This window comes from Passer domesticus, chromosome 2, assembly GCF_036417665.1.
Source record: "Passer domesticus isolate bPasDom1 chromosome 2, bPasDom1.hap1, whole genome shotgun sequence".
NCBI classification, from domain to species: domain Eukaryota; kingdom Metazoa; phylum Chordata; class Aves; order Passeriformes; family Passeridae; genus Passer; species Passer domesticus.
In genome coordinates this window covers 57,032,529-57,049,913 of record NC_087475.1, presented here as the reverse complement: position 1 = coordinate 57,049,913, position 17,385 = coordinate 57,032,529, and the positions used below count along the sequence as shown (strand labels likewise).

At 35.6% G+C, this 17,385-nt stretch overlaps 1 long non-coding RNA gene across 3 annotated transcripts in view; it reads left to right on the top strand.

Annotated features, from left to right (window-relative positions):
* The window catches only part of LOC135295441 (uncharacterized), a 41,137-nt gene that overhangs the window by 829 nt on the left and 22,923 nt on the right, over positions 1-17,385 (top strand). The window contains exons 1-2 of one of the 3 annotated variants that reach the window (XR_010357539.1): positions 18-118; positions 348-444. This is a non-coding gene — a long non-coding RNA (uncharacterized LOC135295441). Of the gene's footprint in view, positions 1-17; positions 197-347; positions 445-17,385 lie in introns of those variants that run through there. The other 2 variants (XR_010357541.1, XR_010357540.1) reach the window with 2 other exon arrangements.

The window sequence follows — 17,385 nt, the reverse complement described above, 5'->3', positions numbered from 1 at the left end:
CCATTTCATCCAGATGCAGCACCCCAACATCAACAGGAGGAAGGGACACTGGTCTCTGGCACTGTGGCTTTGTGATAGTGTCATCCACAAATATTTGGGATTCTTTTCTCCTGTAGAGGTAGACTTGGAGTTAGTCCTTCATCTTAGCACTTGTCTACCTTCTACCCTATTTCCAGGAAGTTATTTTGGCGCTAAAGTAAGGTGGTAGAAAGATTTGTATCAGATGTCTGATAGAATCTGATACAAATCAGATGTTTTCATTTATCTTTGTTCTGCAAAATGCATGGTAAAAAGCTGTAAGTGTTGTGTGTTTGCATTGTTCAGCTGTTGGTCCTTTGATTCCACAGAAACTTCCTGTTGGAGGGAGGGACTCTACCTTCCCAAAAGTCACCTAAGAGACATCTGCTGGAGAGAAGTGTCAAGAGTAGATGAAGAAGAGACAGGGTGAGTTGGAGTTTGCAGTATAAGCAGAGACTAGGAGGGCATTGAACAGGGGCCCAGACCTCAGAAGACCCAGAAACAAGAAATTTTTCCTGTTACTTTGAGATGACTGTGTAGAGTTTGTGAACCCAGGCAGCCAGAAGAAGTTACTGGAGGAAGGATAAGGAAAAAATGCACTGTACATAGAAACAGGGAAATTAGAGTACTTAGAAAATAATTTGTCTGATAAAATAAAATATTCCTTTCAGGTAGTTATAGAGAGCAATAAGGTCCTCCCTCACCCCCCTCTTCTCCAGGCTGAATAACCCCAGCTCCCTCAGCCACTCTTTACAGGATTCTTGTTCAAAACCTTTCATTGACCTTGTGGCTCTTCCCTGGACACTTATGAGATAATGCAAGAACACTGATTTCTGTGCAAACTTTGTGCTGTTTGCATACTGCTAAGTAGCAAAGGTAATGGGAATACTTTAAGTTTCTTATGCTTGTGAGTCAAGGTGTATTAAAGATTTGTGATAGACATGAAAAGATTCATGGTCAGTGACCATTATTGAAGTATTAGGAGTTTAACCAATACTCTATTCTTCATACAACACTTTCAAATGTTAAAATTTATATGTATACATGAAATTTACATTAGGGTTTATGTGATAATAAAACCTTCTCTTTAAGTTGAATGTTAAGTTTGCATCATTTTAGAATTATAGCAAGGAGAAAAATGATTTTATTAACAAAATTTTAACAAAACAAAAATTTGTTTTGTTAAGATTTTGCTGAGAGTTATTAAGAACTACTCAATATCAGAGAAAGCTGAAAAATTCAGAATAGATGGCTTGCTTATTGTCATCAATCTTTTAATAAGGCTTTCTGTTGCACTGAGGCTATTTATTTGACTAATATACTCCTGATCTTGGTGTTAATTTTGTTCCTAGGCAATATGCTTACTTGTCCTTTGCTGTTTTCTTTGCCTTAGTTCAAAGGAACTTATTACTTTTGCTTATGATTTCAGTGCAATGTAAAATCATATTAATCTATTTTCGAGAGTGAGTAAATGCTCTCATCTAAGTTGTGTCATCCACTGTCATAACAAAATTGTAAAATAGCAAAAGTAAAAGCTAAAACAAGAAAAAGGCAGAGCAACAAGGAAACTTCCACAGTTGCTCCAAAAATGTTTCTACTGAAGTGAAGTACAATGTACTTTTTTTCTCCCCTTGCATTTTTTTTGTAGCTGGGATATAATGCCATTCATTTCTCTAAAAATCATTGCTAATCTGATTTAATGATTTTGTGATGTCATTTATGTTACTGTGCCTGACATTGACAGTAAAATCTTTTCTGCTTAGATTTTCACAAACTGAATTTTGTGTCTTGTCAGTCTTTATAACATAATTAAAAATGTGTAAAATAGGCCAGAACCTTTTAGTCTTTGATGGATGTTTAGAACTGGGAAATGAGATATGACCTGGATGATACAGAGTAGAATTCAATAGAGTTAACAGAGCTGAAGATGGCTATTTGAAGGAAAATTAAAGAATGTTCATTTCACATATTGTGTTTTAATAAAAGATGAATCTTGGCTTTATGTAAGTCAGCATAGATTCATGAATACTAAGAGAGGTCTGTGGAGCTCTGGCTGCTCACTGAGCTGTCAGAATTAGCAGCTTCAACCTTTTCCTTTCTTTGTCATTCAGATGGAGTGTGAAACCTGTTATTTGTATTTTATTTTATGATTGCATTACTATTTTAAAACATATACTTGAGTCTGATTTCTTCATATTTTCTTCCAGGTACAATGGTTATAAACTGTGATGCAATTTAACACAAAAAAAGTTTCTCTGGTTTTGTGTTGTAAGCAGTGTATACAAACTGCATAACAATATCAAAGGTGCTTAGGTGCATATTACACAGCAAGTATCCAGATTCATGATTGAGAGAAGAGGTCCTCTTTCTCATTCTGAATATTTTTATCCAATTCTACACTAGGCTAACTGGCTGAAGTTTGCAATTAGATGATGAAAGCTCTGAGTTGTATGAAATGATAATGTTTAGCTAGAAAATATATTCTAATATTAAGCTGTGATTCTGGGTGAGGCATTTTAAAGAAGAAAAAAAAAGAGGCTTATTTGTTTTAATTCTGACACTGCCATTCTAGACCCTCTTTTTCTGTATTACTTTAAATGCTTGCAATAACTATCATCATCTTTGAGTCCAGAAAAAGTTCTCCAAAAACTACCAATAAATTAAAATGGTGGCTTTAAAAGTTACTTTTTACAGGCCTTATAAGATTTAGAACAGAGCAGAAAATAAGTTATTTTCTGGTAAGCAATGACAGGGCTAAGATGAAGTCTCTTCTTAGACAAAATTTTTGAGTTGTCCAAAATTCTAATGCCATTTTTATCCCGTTACCTCAGCACCATTGTAGTTTGTACCTTTATGTGCACTATACACAAGGCCATCTCATGATAACCTAACTATTTTAAACCAAGAATCTGATTGTTGGACATAAACTTGTGTTGGCCCACTATTCTTATTTTCTAGTCTGTGTAATAATTTTTTTTCTGATTGTTTCACGTCTCGGTATTAAGACAGACTGTAATTCTTGCAACTATTTTAAACAACTCCGCAGTCTAACTGAAAAACCTAGGGCTAATTATGACTTGGGATTTCCTTTTGTTTTGAAAGTGAGTTTATGAAAGTTTTCATAAGGTTAAGAAACTAAATGCCAGCTAACCATGGTTTGTTCTTGTTTTGTGTAGTGGTGTGCAGCACTCTCAATCCATCTAGCAGCAGCACTGCAGATACATTTTTGTTCTGGTTTTACTGCTTGTATTCACTCTCTCACCCCACTCATGGGTGTTTGAGTGAGTGGCTGCATGGTATTGAGTTGCCAGCTGGTGTTAAACCATGACAAATTTTAATCACCTGCTGGCTGGCTGTGCTGGTAATGATGTTTAAACCAAGAAATCTTGATTGCAGATTTTCTCCAGTTCAGTAAAGGAACTTTTTTTCACAACTTGCCATATCTTTCTGTCTCTTGCTAGAGGTGAGGTCTCAATGGAGTTCTAGCCTTTCCCTTCTGTAACTGCTGCTTCAACTAGTCTGGAGTAACCTATGGAATAGTTGCTGCAAAAAATGGAAGTGCAACATTTAACATCTCTGGTTTTGATGTCATGGACCAGCATGTCTTTTGAAAAAAATGAAGTTTGTTAGTCTTTGATCCTACAAACTCTCCCAAATGAGATACTCCAGGGTTTAAAGGCCTATAAGGATAACAGGTTGATATAGGATTAACATATAAATATGAGCTTTCTGTGTTCTGGCACTTATCTTTATTATTCCATATTGTCCAGCAAGGAGAAATGCCAGGGTTAGATCCAGTCCAGTTAGGACTAAGATGTGGGTGCCAGGACAGAAAACTGATGCACCAATTGTCAGAGTTATATCAGCTTTAGTGAAAATGTCCACCAGAAGCATGTGAGTAGCTTAAAAGCCTTATAATTATAAGGCTTTAATATTATAAAATGTAAAAATTATTTTTACATTTTCAGTAGAAAACAAAAACCATAAAAATTATGCATACAATTGCTTTAATTAGATGTATAAAGGCGTTGTAGAGAGTATTACAAAATATTGTGGGACTGCAGCTCTAAGAGGTATCATTTTAGGTTTGTTCCCCCAGTTTGAGAAACTATTTTATCTCCCATATTGAATTAGCTTTCTCACTCTCTTGCTAAACTCAATATCTAGGTATTAAACAAAAAAAATTAAAAGGCATTTATTTTGTTTTTACAGGAGTAAAAGCACTGAACCATGAGTGCTTATCATTTTATTGAGTCATGATGACTTGAGGAAAAAACAAGACAACCATCAGGGATATAATCTATTTTTTTAAAGTAAAAATCACACTTAATTAGAAACCAATTTCTCTCTTTAATAAAAAAAAAAGGTAAAATAAGTTAACTTTCTATTAAAAACATCTGGATTCCTGGGTTTGATTCAGCATTCATTCTATATGCCAGGAATTTAAAGATTTCTATATGTAATCAGTGTCATGTTCTTTTTATTCATAACAAGATAAAAAGACCTAATACAAAATGAATTTTAATGTGGTTCTTCAAAGGATGTAATATGCTACTAGTTGAAATATAACTTGCTACATCAATTTGGGCTTTATGTGTTAAGGCTAGGGAACAATGACACACTACTTGTGCTCACATTACATCAAGCTGTACCACATTCACACTAGATACGTGGTGAATTAATCTGTTGCAGTTTTTCTACCAGCAAATAATGATTACTCTAAAGCCATTATGATTTCAGCCTTTTCCTGACATTTGTTGTAGTCTCAGTGACATGCTATTACCCTTGTCACAATTTGGTGTAAAACGTCTCTCATTCAAACACCATTCATTACCCTTGGGCTAGACTCACATTCAGTACATGTCAGTAAAGGGGCAGGAGGTCAAATCTCGGTAAATTAGCTGTCCTCTGTGAAAAAATAACTCATCTCAGAGGATAATTTACCTTTAAACAACTGAAAGATTTCCACTTTTGTAAAGTTAGATTTAATTTGGGCTGTATGCTGGAAGACCTGCTTGCAAAACATGTTTACATTTTTTAATATTTCCTGGATTGTCCCCAGGTGCCAATTTGTGCATACTGATCTCTGTGTGACATGGTCTGAATGTTTAGTATTATAGTCTCAATAGCAGTTCTGAAGTCCACAGCCTGAACTGCATTTTGATTCTTTTCTTTCATCTATGTTAGAAAGTGAAATTTTGTTTGGGAAAAATATAATCGCTTCATTTTATAAGTCAGCTCTTTTCGTACCAAATGAAATCAACTGTTGATTTTCATCTTTGATTTTCATCTTTGAAGCCACTTTGTATTGAAAAATACTGTTGTTTTACAATCTGATTTTAATCCTGTCAATGTAATATATACAACAGGCTCAAAATGGAATTTTATGCACCTGGTTAAGTAGTCGTTATGAAATATATATACATTTAAGTTGTGTATTATTTCTTGATCTGTAAAACTGATTTTGTGGTGTGGCTGTGCCTCAGATTCTTTCTCTGAAACACCTGGGTGATGGTTCAAAGAGTCTGCTGCTTTCACTGAACTTGAGTCTGTGGCATAATTTCTTGCTTGGTGGCTTGGTTTCACAATGGGTTGGAGTCCTGTACAATTTCTATATGGGAAGAAGGTCAGACTGATTATGTTCGGTGAAGATATTACATCTGGGTCCTTGATTTGGTGCTTCAGTCCCTATGTCGACTCTCAGCACTGTTGATCATGTTGAGCTGGGAGTGTTTTTGAGAACAATTCTCCAGAGGCACTTTTCTTCCCACTCACTTGCACAGGCTCACATTCAGTAACCCCAGACAACCCTTTGTGAAGGCACATGTAATAAATATAAGGGGAGGAACTGATGTTCCTGCCAACTCTCTGTTCTCAGCCTGGGTACAGCAGATATGAAAGGAAACTACTTTGTGAGAGCTCTCCAAACAAATCTGGTCTTCCATTCACTGAGCAGGAAATCTTGCTACTGGAGTATTATATTGTAGGCATATGGTCTTACCTCCTTTGGGCAAATTTTAAAGGCAAAGAGTTGGTTTTGCTAAGTTTTCTATTAAGATATTAAGGCATTCTCCATGGAAGGTGCCATCTCTGTACTTCTGAATTCTTGGCTGACATAGGGTTCTGCTGGTCTCCTAATGACGTGATCTGTGTCTCAGCTTTGACCAGACCAGAACAAGAGGACAAAGTTTGTGTCAGGGGAAGCTTAGGCTAGACATGAGGAAAAATTATTCACTGAAAGAGTGATTGGGCAGTGGAATCATCTGCCCAGGGAGGTGGCGGAGTCACTGTCCCTGGAGGTGTTTAAAAAAAAGACTGGATGTGGCACTCAGTGCCATGGTTCAGTTGATGAGGCGGTGTTAGGTCATAGGTTGGACTAGATGATCTTAAAGGTCTTCTCCAACCTAGTTAATTTTGTGATTCTGTAAAATGCACATATCTTTGTTCAGAAACTCCAGCTGACTCTCAGCAGTCTTTTTCCAGATTGCCCTTTTACAGGACTGTTTCTTCCTCTGTCATGAAGGCAGAGGATGAGTGGCTTGCCCAATGAATCTGAGCGCCAGAGCCTTTCTTCATACAAGCTGTGAAAACAGTCACTTTTTAAAGCTAATCATAAAAGATCCTTATGCCTTTTTCAGGTTTGCATCTTTAACACTTGACTTACAATGTATAATGACTTACAGTCTCATTAAAATTAAAGTACTTTGGGGGAGAGTTGGTGAATTCCCTTGATGAAAACCACACACTCATTCCCTGATTTTTTGACTATTCCTATGAAATTAAAGAAAGGAAAAAATCCAAGGTCTTTATAAAAAATATTGCATCTCATTAAAAAAAAGGAACAACAAATAACAAATTTGACTCCAACTTTTGCCATTATGAAAATTACATTTATATAAAAATAAATTGAGTGAGTCACAGAGACTTGAAAATCAGGGTTCACAGTGGAACCTGACAGCTTTTCTACAATGTTTTTAATCAGGTTTAATTGTTAGCTGAGTGATCTATGAAGGTCTTACCTTCATGAGAGGCTTGTAGGTGTGGGTTTTTGCTGTTGTTGCTAATTTGGAGCCAGAAATAGTTGTGTGTAATTAGGACTCCACAGGTAAGGTGAAATTTTGTGTTCATTGAAAGGGACTTAGCAGGGATTCATGTGGTGTAACATAATTTTGTTCATTAGGATAAGAAGCTTATATTCTTTCACTGTAATCACCCCTCAAAAAAAACCTAGAGCTCGATACCAATTGACTAGAAATTTACATGGCCCTGTTGTTGAGCACTGAGTATATTTGGTTCTGCATTTTTCTCCAGAAACATTACATTTTCTCACCTCATGCATGTTGAATGCATTTATATTAAAAAAAAAACCACTCTAAAGATTAGAGTTTACATTTCAGACCAAAATTCCATACACATATTATTTTCTCATATGTAAATACACACATATTTACCTGTAGCAAGCCAAATATGCAGTTAGAGGAAATGCTTGCTGAATTGTAAGTAATAATGTAATGGAAACATAATTCCAATAATATAGTGCAAGCATAGAAGAAATGCTGATGTGATGCTTTATAGATTGATTTTTGGAAAAGCATTTCTTAAAACATAAGGAGGGATTAAAATCTCAGAAGTCTGTAGAACTAACAGCCAAAAAAGTCATATACACTAGCCACTAAGAAACAAAACAAAACAAAAACAACCAAGATGTTGAAAGTCAGCATTGTGGTAAGAGATGACCAGAGCCACAATCCCCTTTCCTCAGTGGGAGACAGCAGTAAAGAAGTATGCAGACATAGTGGGACCAAACATGCAGGCAGCTAGGCTGTGTGCCTTGAATCCTTTTCCCTTCCCCTCAAGCACAGAGGTGCCTTAGGCACCTTTCTACTCTGATTAAGCCTTGAGTCATTTCTGACTTCAGGGTGCTGCATGCTGAGCATGCTGATTGTGGTTTGCTCACTTCAGAGGGTACTGACTCTTTTAGATCTTTCTCTGTGGTGTCTACCTCTTTTGTATAGAGAGCCTAAGCAAATTCCACTGGAAGGGTGAATTGCCTGTAAGTTACAGATATATAACTTATGGTACTTTGATACATAACTTTTGGATAACTAAACTTTTATGGGAACTGGCCTACTTTTCATATTGACCTTGTTAGGAGTTTTTACAGAAAGTTTTGTATTGTAACCCTGGAAGTGCTGCCAAATCATAAAGTATTACCGCAATAAAAGGTGCATCATAATTTATACGCCAGTAGAGGATCAGGATTTAAGTGGTTGATGGCTCCTATTCCTATCTGATTTTAATGGTAAGACAGAAAATTTCTGGTCTGGGAAAAAAATACTAGAGGGCCCATATAAAACACAAAAGACTTCAAGACAGGACAAGAGACAAGACAAAACCATGGCTGACTTTTCTTGTGCTGGCAACAGTCCTGCTATGAGTGGGAGTTTAGGCAAGAAGACACCCAGAAGTATATTCCAACTCAGTATTTTTCCTATTCATATTTTCTACAGGGCTCCTATAGGGTTTTTAATTTTTTTTTTCTGAAGCTCTAGTAAGACTACCAAAAACTCCATTCATTTCTAGAAGAGTATCAAAACCTTAAATATTATATATATGATATGATATGATATGATATGATATGATATGATATATTATATTTATTATATTATTCACTTCCAGACCTGTGAGAGAATAAATAAAGGAGAATACCAAAGACAGGGTCTTGTTTAAGGAAGAGTAGGAAGGAATGCCTTGGAGGAGACCTAACTGGAATAGAAGAAGTTCAGAATCTGTCCTAAATGGGTTCTTGAACTTCAGCCCAATCAGTAGAGGAGCTGCTAAAAGCTGTGGAAGTCAGATCATTCCTGTAGTAATAAATATGGTCATAGAAGAAAAGGTATTAAAATAGAGGTTTATGTATTTAAACAGCAACAGCGAGAATAAGACTTTTGTAGCCTCTGTCAAGATCCCAGCCCTTGAATCTCAATGAAATGAGGGTTATCTTCTTCTCTCTTTACAAATACCAGCTGTCTGAAATTTACTGGCCTATGAAAAACAAGTTACCTGTACAGGAGTATTATAGATACTAACTAGATTAAATTAGTATGTAACATTATTCTTTGGAAATACCAGTTGCTGAACTGAGCTGTTTTATTCTCACCATGTCCAAAAACATTGAAGGAAAAGCATGGTGGCAGATTATACCATGAGATGTCTGAAACTTTCTCTTTGGGGTGTTCTTGAATATAGGCAAAGCCTGAGACTGAGCTAGCTCTCAATCATGAGCAATGACGTGTCGGAATTTGAACAGACTTCTGCTTGACTGACAGTATAAACTTAACTTACAAAGCGACTGTTAGCTTAAAAATACCCCTCATTACTGTCTGTAATCAAACTGCACTATCTCATCCTTAATGAAGTTGTGGCAGGAGAATGAGATATGCTTGTGTAGATGCATCAGGAAAAAATCAGTACCAGTGTAAAGTAGGTCCATTAATAAATGAGATGGAGAATTAAATTACTAATGACTTTGAAATGGCTGAGATAAAGAAATTCCATGCCAAGCTGCCTTTAGTAAGAGAAATAACATTAGGTCAATTTGGAGTGCTGGAAAACCCCCACTAAACTCTGAATTCAGTGTGAGGACAGCTAAGGAAATAAACTTTTGAACGCGACTGCTACTACACAGTAAAATGAGGCTCTCTGTAGTGCAGCTGCAGTTCTAAAACCCATTTTATCCTTTGCAGTGGTTAATACTGGGACTGTATTTTCCAAAACCACCTTAAACTCTTAATTCTATCAAAATAAATAACAGTGCTTTGGCCTCTAGGTTTTCTCATTCATGCCTTTTCTCTTGTCCTGTTGCCCTACCTGTTTTGACAGAGGCATTTGCACTACCTTATATCTAACTGCATTTTTGTAGTTTTCCACTGGGACAAATAACTTCTACAGAGTAATGAGGTTTATTAGCTTGAGTGCAGGTAATTCAACAGTATTGCTTCCATTAAACAAATGTATTTGTCAGCTCAGGTATGTCTTCATGGCACTGGATTCATTGTACTGTTTAGATTTACTCTAATTAGATGTTAAGCTGAAGATTTCTTACTGCACTGGAACTGGTACTGACAGTCATTTTTGCTCTTATCAAGTTTTATTCTAGATGTTTCCTCCATATTATGCCTTTCATTCTCTCCTTTTCTGCTCAGGTCATTAAATCCTACCTGACTGATTTTTCCAGTCACACTCTTTTGCCTTTCATACAACACTTTGAACTCTTTCTTCTTTTTGAGGAATGTGGTACATTAGGAAGGCTCATTTGGAAATGAAATGCTCATCTTTTTTATCATATTTTTCATGCTCATAAAAGTATGACGTGCATTAGAGTAATGTAATCTTGAAATAATCACCCTGAGAGGTGTGAAATGTCTCTCTTTATAGAGGGTTTCCTGTTTTAATATCAAGGTGATTAATGATTGGAAGGGTCTGTAATTTAGCAGGACCATTTCAATTATAGGTTGGTTTATAATTCTCAGTTTTTTGATACTGAAAGACCCAACTATTATTTATGCAAATGCAAATACTTTCAAGCTGCTTTTCTGGTAACGATGCTAGTTCTGTTTTTTGATGTAAACAAAATAAGTTGAATGATGAAGACCAGAAATGCTAAGGCCAATAGAGATAATTATACTTTTCTACAGTAGGACCAGAAATAGAACAAACATTAACTTTATTGCAGTATTTATCAGTATGTTGAACTCAAGGTTTTTAATTTACAAGGCTCTTTCGCACTATTCTAATTCTGCCACAGAGCTGTTCCAAAGAAAGCACGGCATTATAAATCAGAAGCGGAGAATGATCTTCCCCAGAAGAAGATTTAAAATAAAAAAAAAAGCAAAAAAAAAGGAAAAAAAAAAGCCAATGGGAGCCTCATTCTTTTGCCTCCCAGATTATTATTTTGTTTCTGAAACATTTTATGAGCCATATTCATTAGCCATTCCTCAACTGGTGTTCCGGTTCCATTTCATGTTCCCCAGAAGCATTATTATTTCATACCAAGAAACGGTTGCTGCTTAGGGAGGGAAAATAAGAAGATGAGAGACTGCAAACATTGCCTTTCTCCTCAGACATATAGTAAAAGAATGCCAGATGGTGACGGAACCTTTCCTTGGAATTTCAGTGCTGGATAAAGGGACAAACATAATATCAAATAGAATTATCAGGAAAGATAATGGAAAAATAAATTGTTTTTCCCAATGCTTTAGAAAGAAGGTGTGTGGCTCTCTGTGTATGAATTTCAGTAACTTCCTTGTGAATTCAAAGCTCTTGTGCACTGCATACTTTGTTGAATATTCAGGCAACCTATAAAAATTGCTAGGTTATCTCAAATCAAGACTAGCACCTGGATATGTCATTAATTAAACATTTTGTGTCTGATGCTGAATCTAATGAAATCTAACAAATTATAAAGAATGATTAGTAAAAGGTCAGACAAAAACTTTGATGTTAAGCACATTATTTTGGCTTCTCATTTACATTCTGAGTTCCATGGATTTGCATTGTGCTTTTCATTGTTTTACGTTAAATTAATGGCATAAGGTAGACATAAGATTTTCTTATAAATTAAAAAGAAAAATCATATGTACTCTGTACCTTACTGTGGAAAACATTGATAATGCAATGATGCCAGAGAAAGAAATTTTAGGAAAATGATAATCAGATTCTTATTGGATCTGACAGAAATCCAAGAAATGTGGGTTAATAAAAATGAAGCTCCTGCATTTGATAGAAACACTTTGGTATTCTCCTTGAAGAAGTGAAGATTGGTAAAGTATTCTTAGGAAAAGCCCTTAAATACCAGAACTAGGGTCAGCACTGAGAATTGTAATCTGAAGCTTCAGTCAACTGACCTTGTCAGAAGAATCTTCTTGTGTTATATGCATCCTCTGAGTCCTATCATAGCATGCTTGGATCAAACCTATTAACAATCATATTTTGGAACTATGTAAATATTCTCTTCAGAGAAGCAAGAGAAAATAATGTTAAAACACATTGAAAGTGCTGCTTGCACAATCTTGCAAAAAAAAGATTTACCCTGTAACTCTTATTCTGAAGGGAGATTGCTATGCCCAGCAAAGAAAACTAAGATATTTCCTTGCAACATATATTGAAATATTTTGAAGAATGTTTAATTTCATGTATGTTGTTGAAAATTAAGGATTTTATTTCTTTAGCAGCTTTGATAGCAAGAAGAGGTGAAGAAATGTTCTGTCACAGTTTTCAAAATGTCAGAGAAAATACTAATTTTAGTTTTTTATGTCTATCTAGACTTCAAAGACAGGAGAGTGGTAGGAATACACTCATGGAAATTAAGTGTATGCATCCACCTTCATACTAATGAAGTTTGTTACTAAAAAACACTGGTTTTCTGTAAAATTATCTAATGTCTGTTGAGGATATTTAGTATTATTTCAAACACACATTTTTGTACTGAATGCTCATCCTCATTGGTGTCTCTTTGGAGATATAATGCAGTGAAGATATACTCATGTTGAAAATAGTTTTTTTTGAAATGTGAGAAGGAGTTCATGCAAAATAATTTATTTATGTTAGTATCTATAAAGCCATGGGGAAAAAAAATCCTTGTTGAAGTTAACTCATTTTTAAAAATTTATTGTTCAGGTATTATGTAACTACTGGAGTGTAAAATATATGGGTTTTTGTTAAATTTTATCTTTTTCTCAGACAGAAAATTCCAGCTTTGTAATGTGACTTTAATCCTACCCACTGAATGATAAAATGTAAAAAACCCCCTTTGAATCACCATGATGTAAATTGTATAAATAAATATATTTTGAAATGACAAAAACTTAAATGAAGATTCATTTTACTATCTAGCATATTTGTTTCACAATACTGCATGCATGGTACCAGCATATTGCAATGCCACAACCCAAAGCTGAATTAATACTCTCACTTTGTTATTTTGCACACATATTTTAGAAGTCAGTCGTTTAAGCACAGTTTCACTTGAATTACTGCTCATGAACGCTGTGTGCCATTGCAAGGCTGATTTTTGAAGTTCATCCAATAGTGATTTAGAAATTACTTCAGAAAGACTGTAATTGATTGCAATCATAAAGTGCAGCTGTGAACAAGGGAAAAAAAACGAAACCAAAAAAGGTCTCTTACAAAAGAAAGTGATTTGAGATTTAATTGAGGTCTGGAGCAATTTTAATTATATTAAGATTTCTCCACCTTTTTATTTAACAGAAGATAAGATAAACATTTGCTTATAATTCAAATTCATTAATATTGTGATTCAAATTATTTAATTTTATATTTTATATGTTAAAAAATCTTCAATATTAAGTATTAAACAGACCAGGATAGAATTTGCAGCTTGAGACACCTAGATAGAGCTGTCCACATGCAAATATCTGTATGTTTAGCTGGGTCAAACAGGCCAGTCCCGTGCATATGCCAAGGGTACTGCTGGGTATTGCAGGTAGCACAAGGTGACTCCTTTCTTGGCAATTAAAGCTCAGCCATGTCCAGTGCAATTAATGCATCCTAGGTAATGACTCAGCTGTCCAGTCATTAGACATCTGTTTTAGGGTGAGAGGAATAGCTCTTTGGGGCTCTATTTGCTTGACTAAACATAGGAATCTGGTGTCATCCGGGACGTCATAGTGATTCTGAGGCATCATCTTACAGCTGCAGACACACCTTGGGGCATACAGGAGACAGTGTGGACAGTGGGGACATCTCAGGATGTGTCAAAGAGCGCTAGATACCTGTGTGTGGGCAGCTCCATGCAGGCTCCATCAACTGTACTGACAAGAGGTTTGATTTAGTTGTTTCTTACTGCATGTCGACAAATATAATTATTCTGGTAATTTCTCAACTATCTTGTGCTTACATTTGGTCAGACCTTATGCTTCTGTCCTCTTTGAATTAACATCCACAGGCAGTAGCAGACATACCTCTATACTGCGAAACTGATGTGCAAGGGCAGGCTTTGACACAGGACTCTGATTTGGTCTGTCTGCCTAGGTGTTGACCCACTCCTCAGATCAGTTTTGGTCTGCTTCCACTAGCCATGTCCAGATGAAATTTGCCTTAAAGGAAACTAACCCTAAACAGTGTACGTGTGTGCCAGTTAGTGTTCACATCTCTCTTACATTTAACTATGCAGCATATAACCACAGTGACTCTAACCCTTTTCTAAATACTCTGTTTTCCCCAGGACACTCTTTCTAAGCTACAATTCATAATTACAATTCCTTTTTTCACTGTGCAGCTGTCCAATTAACACTTTTTATGAGGTTGAGACCGGTACATCAGCTACAGTCTACCTCATCATGAAGCAGAATGTGGTTCACAGGTACTAGCTCTGACAAGCACTGGAAAATCACAGATATAAAGACTGCATTCTGTTTGAGTAACTCTCTTTGAAAAAGTCTTGTAATTGATATTGTGTCTAAGTCACTGAACAGCATCCGTAAAATTATCTGTCATTCTGTCTCTTGTAATGGCCACCCTGACACTTGATTGAACAAGGATTGCTCCTTTCTCCCTTGAATTGTTTGATGCAGAGCCTGCAAACTATAGAAATCTAAAAAAAATTGTTATTTTGTACATTTAAAAATACTGCAGGCCCAGCTTTAATTTAGTTTTGTTTGAATCCAAGATAATTAACCCTGGAATCAATCTATTTTAGAGAAAATGTTTTCAGCTGCAGCTGCAGGCAGATATTTCAGTTTCAGACACAATAGCCATAGTTAATTATCCAGTCAACAATAATTCTGTTTAGTCTAAGGAGAAAAAAAGCCACCCAGGTTTTCATTTTCAAGCTTTAAATCAGCAAATTCTGGAACTTAATCAGTCTTTGTCTAATGAGAAATTAAGCACTGCCCTTAGAAAACAGATTTCACTCCTGTCTTCGAGGGTGAAAATTTAAATTTACATTTGCCTTAAAAAAAACCCCCAAATTGCATTTTTACTAGCTACAAGGAAAGTGCAATGAGGTTAAGCAATGAGGTTACCCGAGAAAGGTCATGCATTACAAAAGATCACACTTGGCATGGAAACACCTTGGGAGATTTCAGCTGGAAAAGCAGACACAAAACAACACTAATCTATTTCATCACCAATGCTTTCCAGTTAAAAATGCAAGACAAACAGTAAAATAACCTTTTCTTTCCCCTGTAAAGAAAGTTCACTACTAATTCTGAAATATCTAGCAGCATTCGACCTCTACCACAAGAATTGAAACTCTCAGACAGCAGGAACAGAATAAAACCTAAAAATATAATGAGTGCATTGAAAAGAAGTTTTGGGTTTCTTATGTAAGGTGCAGATTTACCTGATATCATCCTCTTTAAATTCCTTACTTGAGAAGGAAAAAGATATAATAATGTTGCAGAACTATAATACAATTAGTAAATATCTGGAAAGGAAGTTCCATAACATGAAAGCAGAGTAGTTCTGGCTTTCATATTCTAGTTTTCTTTTCTTCTTGGGAAAAAAAAAACCAAAAACCTAGTGGTTTGTTTCCTGTACCTCAGACTGACCAAGGTCACCTGCAGACAAATGCAGGTTGGGGGTGTGTTGGGGTCTCATTAGAAGAAATCATTCTTTTGTGTTGGACCTGACATTCATCTGGCCTATGAATTCAGGCATCTGTACATGAATACCAGAGCTTGTAGGAAAGGTGGACATATGGATGGGAAATTGTCCTTATAAACTGTTTGGTTGTGGAGCAGTTATGCACATCATCAATACTTTTTAATTTGGTTGGTTCCTGCCCAATGGAGCAATGTATAAGCAAGAAATTACTGTTGACACTCAGCTAGAAGGAGTGAAAGTGTAGAGGAGTTCCTGACACCTCAGTGATTGGTGATTGTCTGCAGCTCCTGGCAGTTAAAGAAGCTGAAACCATCCAAAGACCCATGCTGTTCTTGCCCAGTACAGTTAAACCCTCACTATATTGAATGCATTTTGAAGGTGACAACCTTTTTCTCCAGTTATATTTTTATGTCTGCTTCACTGCAAGGGTGCTGCCATTGGCTTGTCCTTTCTTCAAGACAGAAGGACAGGGCACTTTTGAACATCTGCTCAAAGGATCCACACATGTCCCTTACAGATACATTGACTTCCACTATTTTCAGCTCCTCTGTCCTATTGAGTGGAACGCATGCTACCAAACCCAATGAATGTAATCACTTCCCCCACATCCCAAAATGCAAATTAATATTAATTTTACATTAGGCATTTTGTGCCTTCCCCCTTTCAAAAGTGTAAGAATCCTCATTTCCTCCTGTGCTAATCAAAGGTGGGAGGTATTAATAAACTCTCTTCACAGTGTGGCTTCCTGGAGCTCTCTCTGTTGCTTGTGACATGGCCAATCATGGATTCACTGAAGTGCACCTTCACAACTACAGGACCAGGTCTAACAATGCTTAGCAATAACTATTTTGTCTATGTGCTTCACTGTGTCATGGAAAGGGAATGAAATTCTTTATTAATGAATTATTCTTTATTATCATTGAGACATTATATAATATATAATTATTATTCTTTATAATCATTGAGACAGTAACTGAAATTAATAGTGTTAGCTTATGTTTAATTCATGGAAAATAAGAAAATGAGTTAGGGACTATCTTTTTTTGTAGGTAATCTTGAAAGGGCTGGGGAAAAGTAGACCTAAAGAACAATGTGATTAGTAGATCTGTTAGAAAGAAAGAAATTTGAAAAAAATGGTGATTCTTTTTACTTTTTAAATACATGGATTCTGGGTCTAATAAAATAATTTGCTTTTAGAAGGGAGCACATAAGATCCAGGTGGCTACAGAACACATATTTATGTCCAAAAATTGGAGAAAAACCATGAAGTCAGCTAAGGTGAAACATGATATATCTTTTTTAATACTAGAAAATTGTGTGTCATTAAGTATTTTTGAAATCAAGTTAGATTTGAACAGAGGCTATTTTCACTTTACATGTCACAAAACATGTCTTTATAATTTCAGTCATTTGCATGTATCACTGCTAATTATAATTACTCCAGTTAAAATATTGCTTTGATTGTTTTATGCAATTTTTTAATTAATAAATCTCTAAAGCAGTCTGAGGATAGAAGAAGTGTGTAATTTGGATGAGTACTGAATTGTTTGAATAAAATTAAATAATCCATTTGGCTTAAAGAAAAAATTATACATATATGCTAGCTATTTTTAAAGCAATTTTAAATATACATACCTGTTGTGCATATAATGATATATAAATTAAAGCGCTATTGACCAGATAGATGGCAATAGCTCAAAGTACAAAATGAGTTAGAGTTGACTGTGTCATGATGTGTGA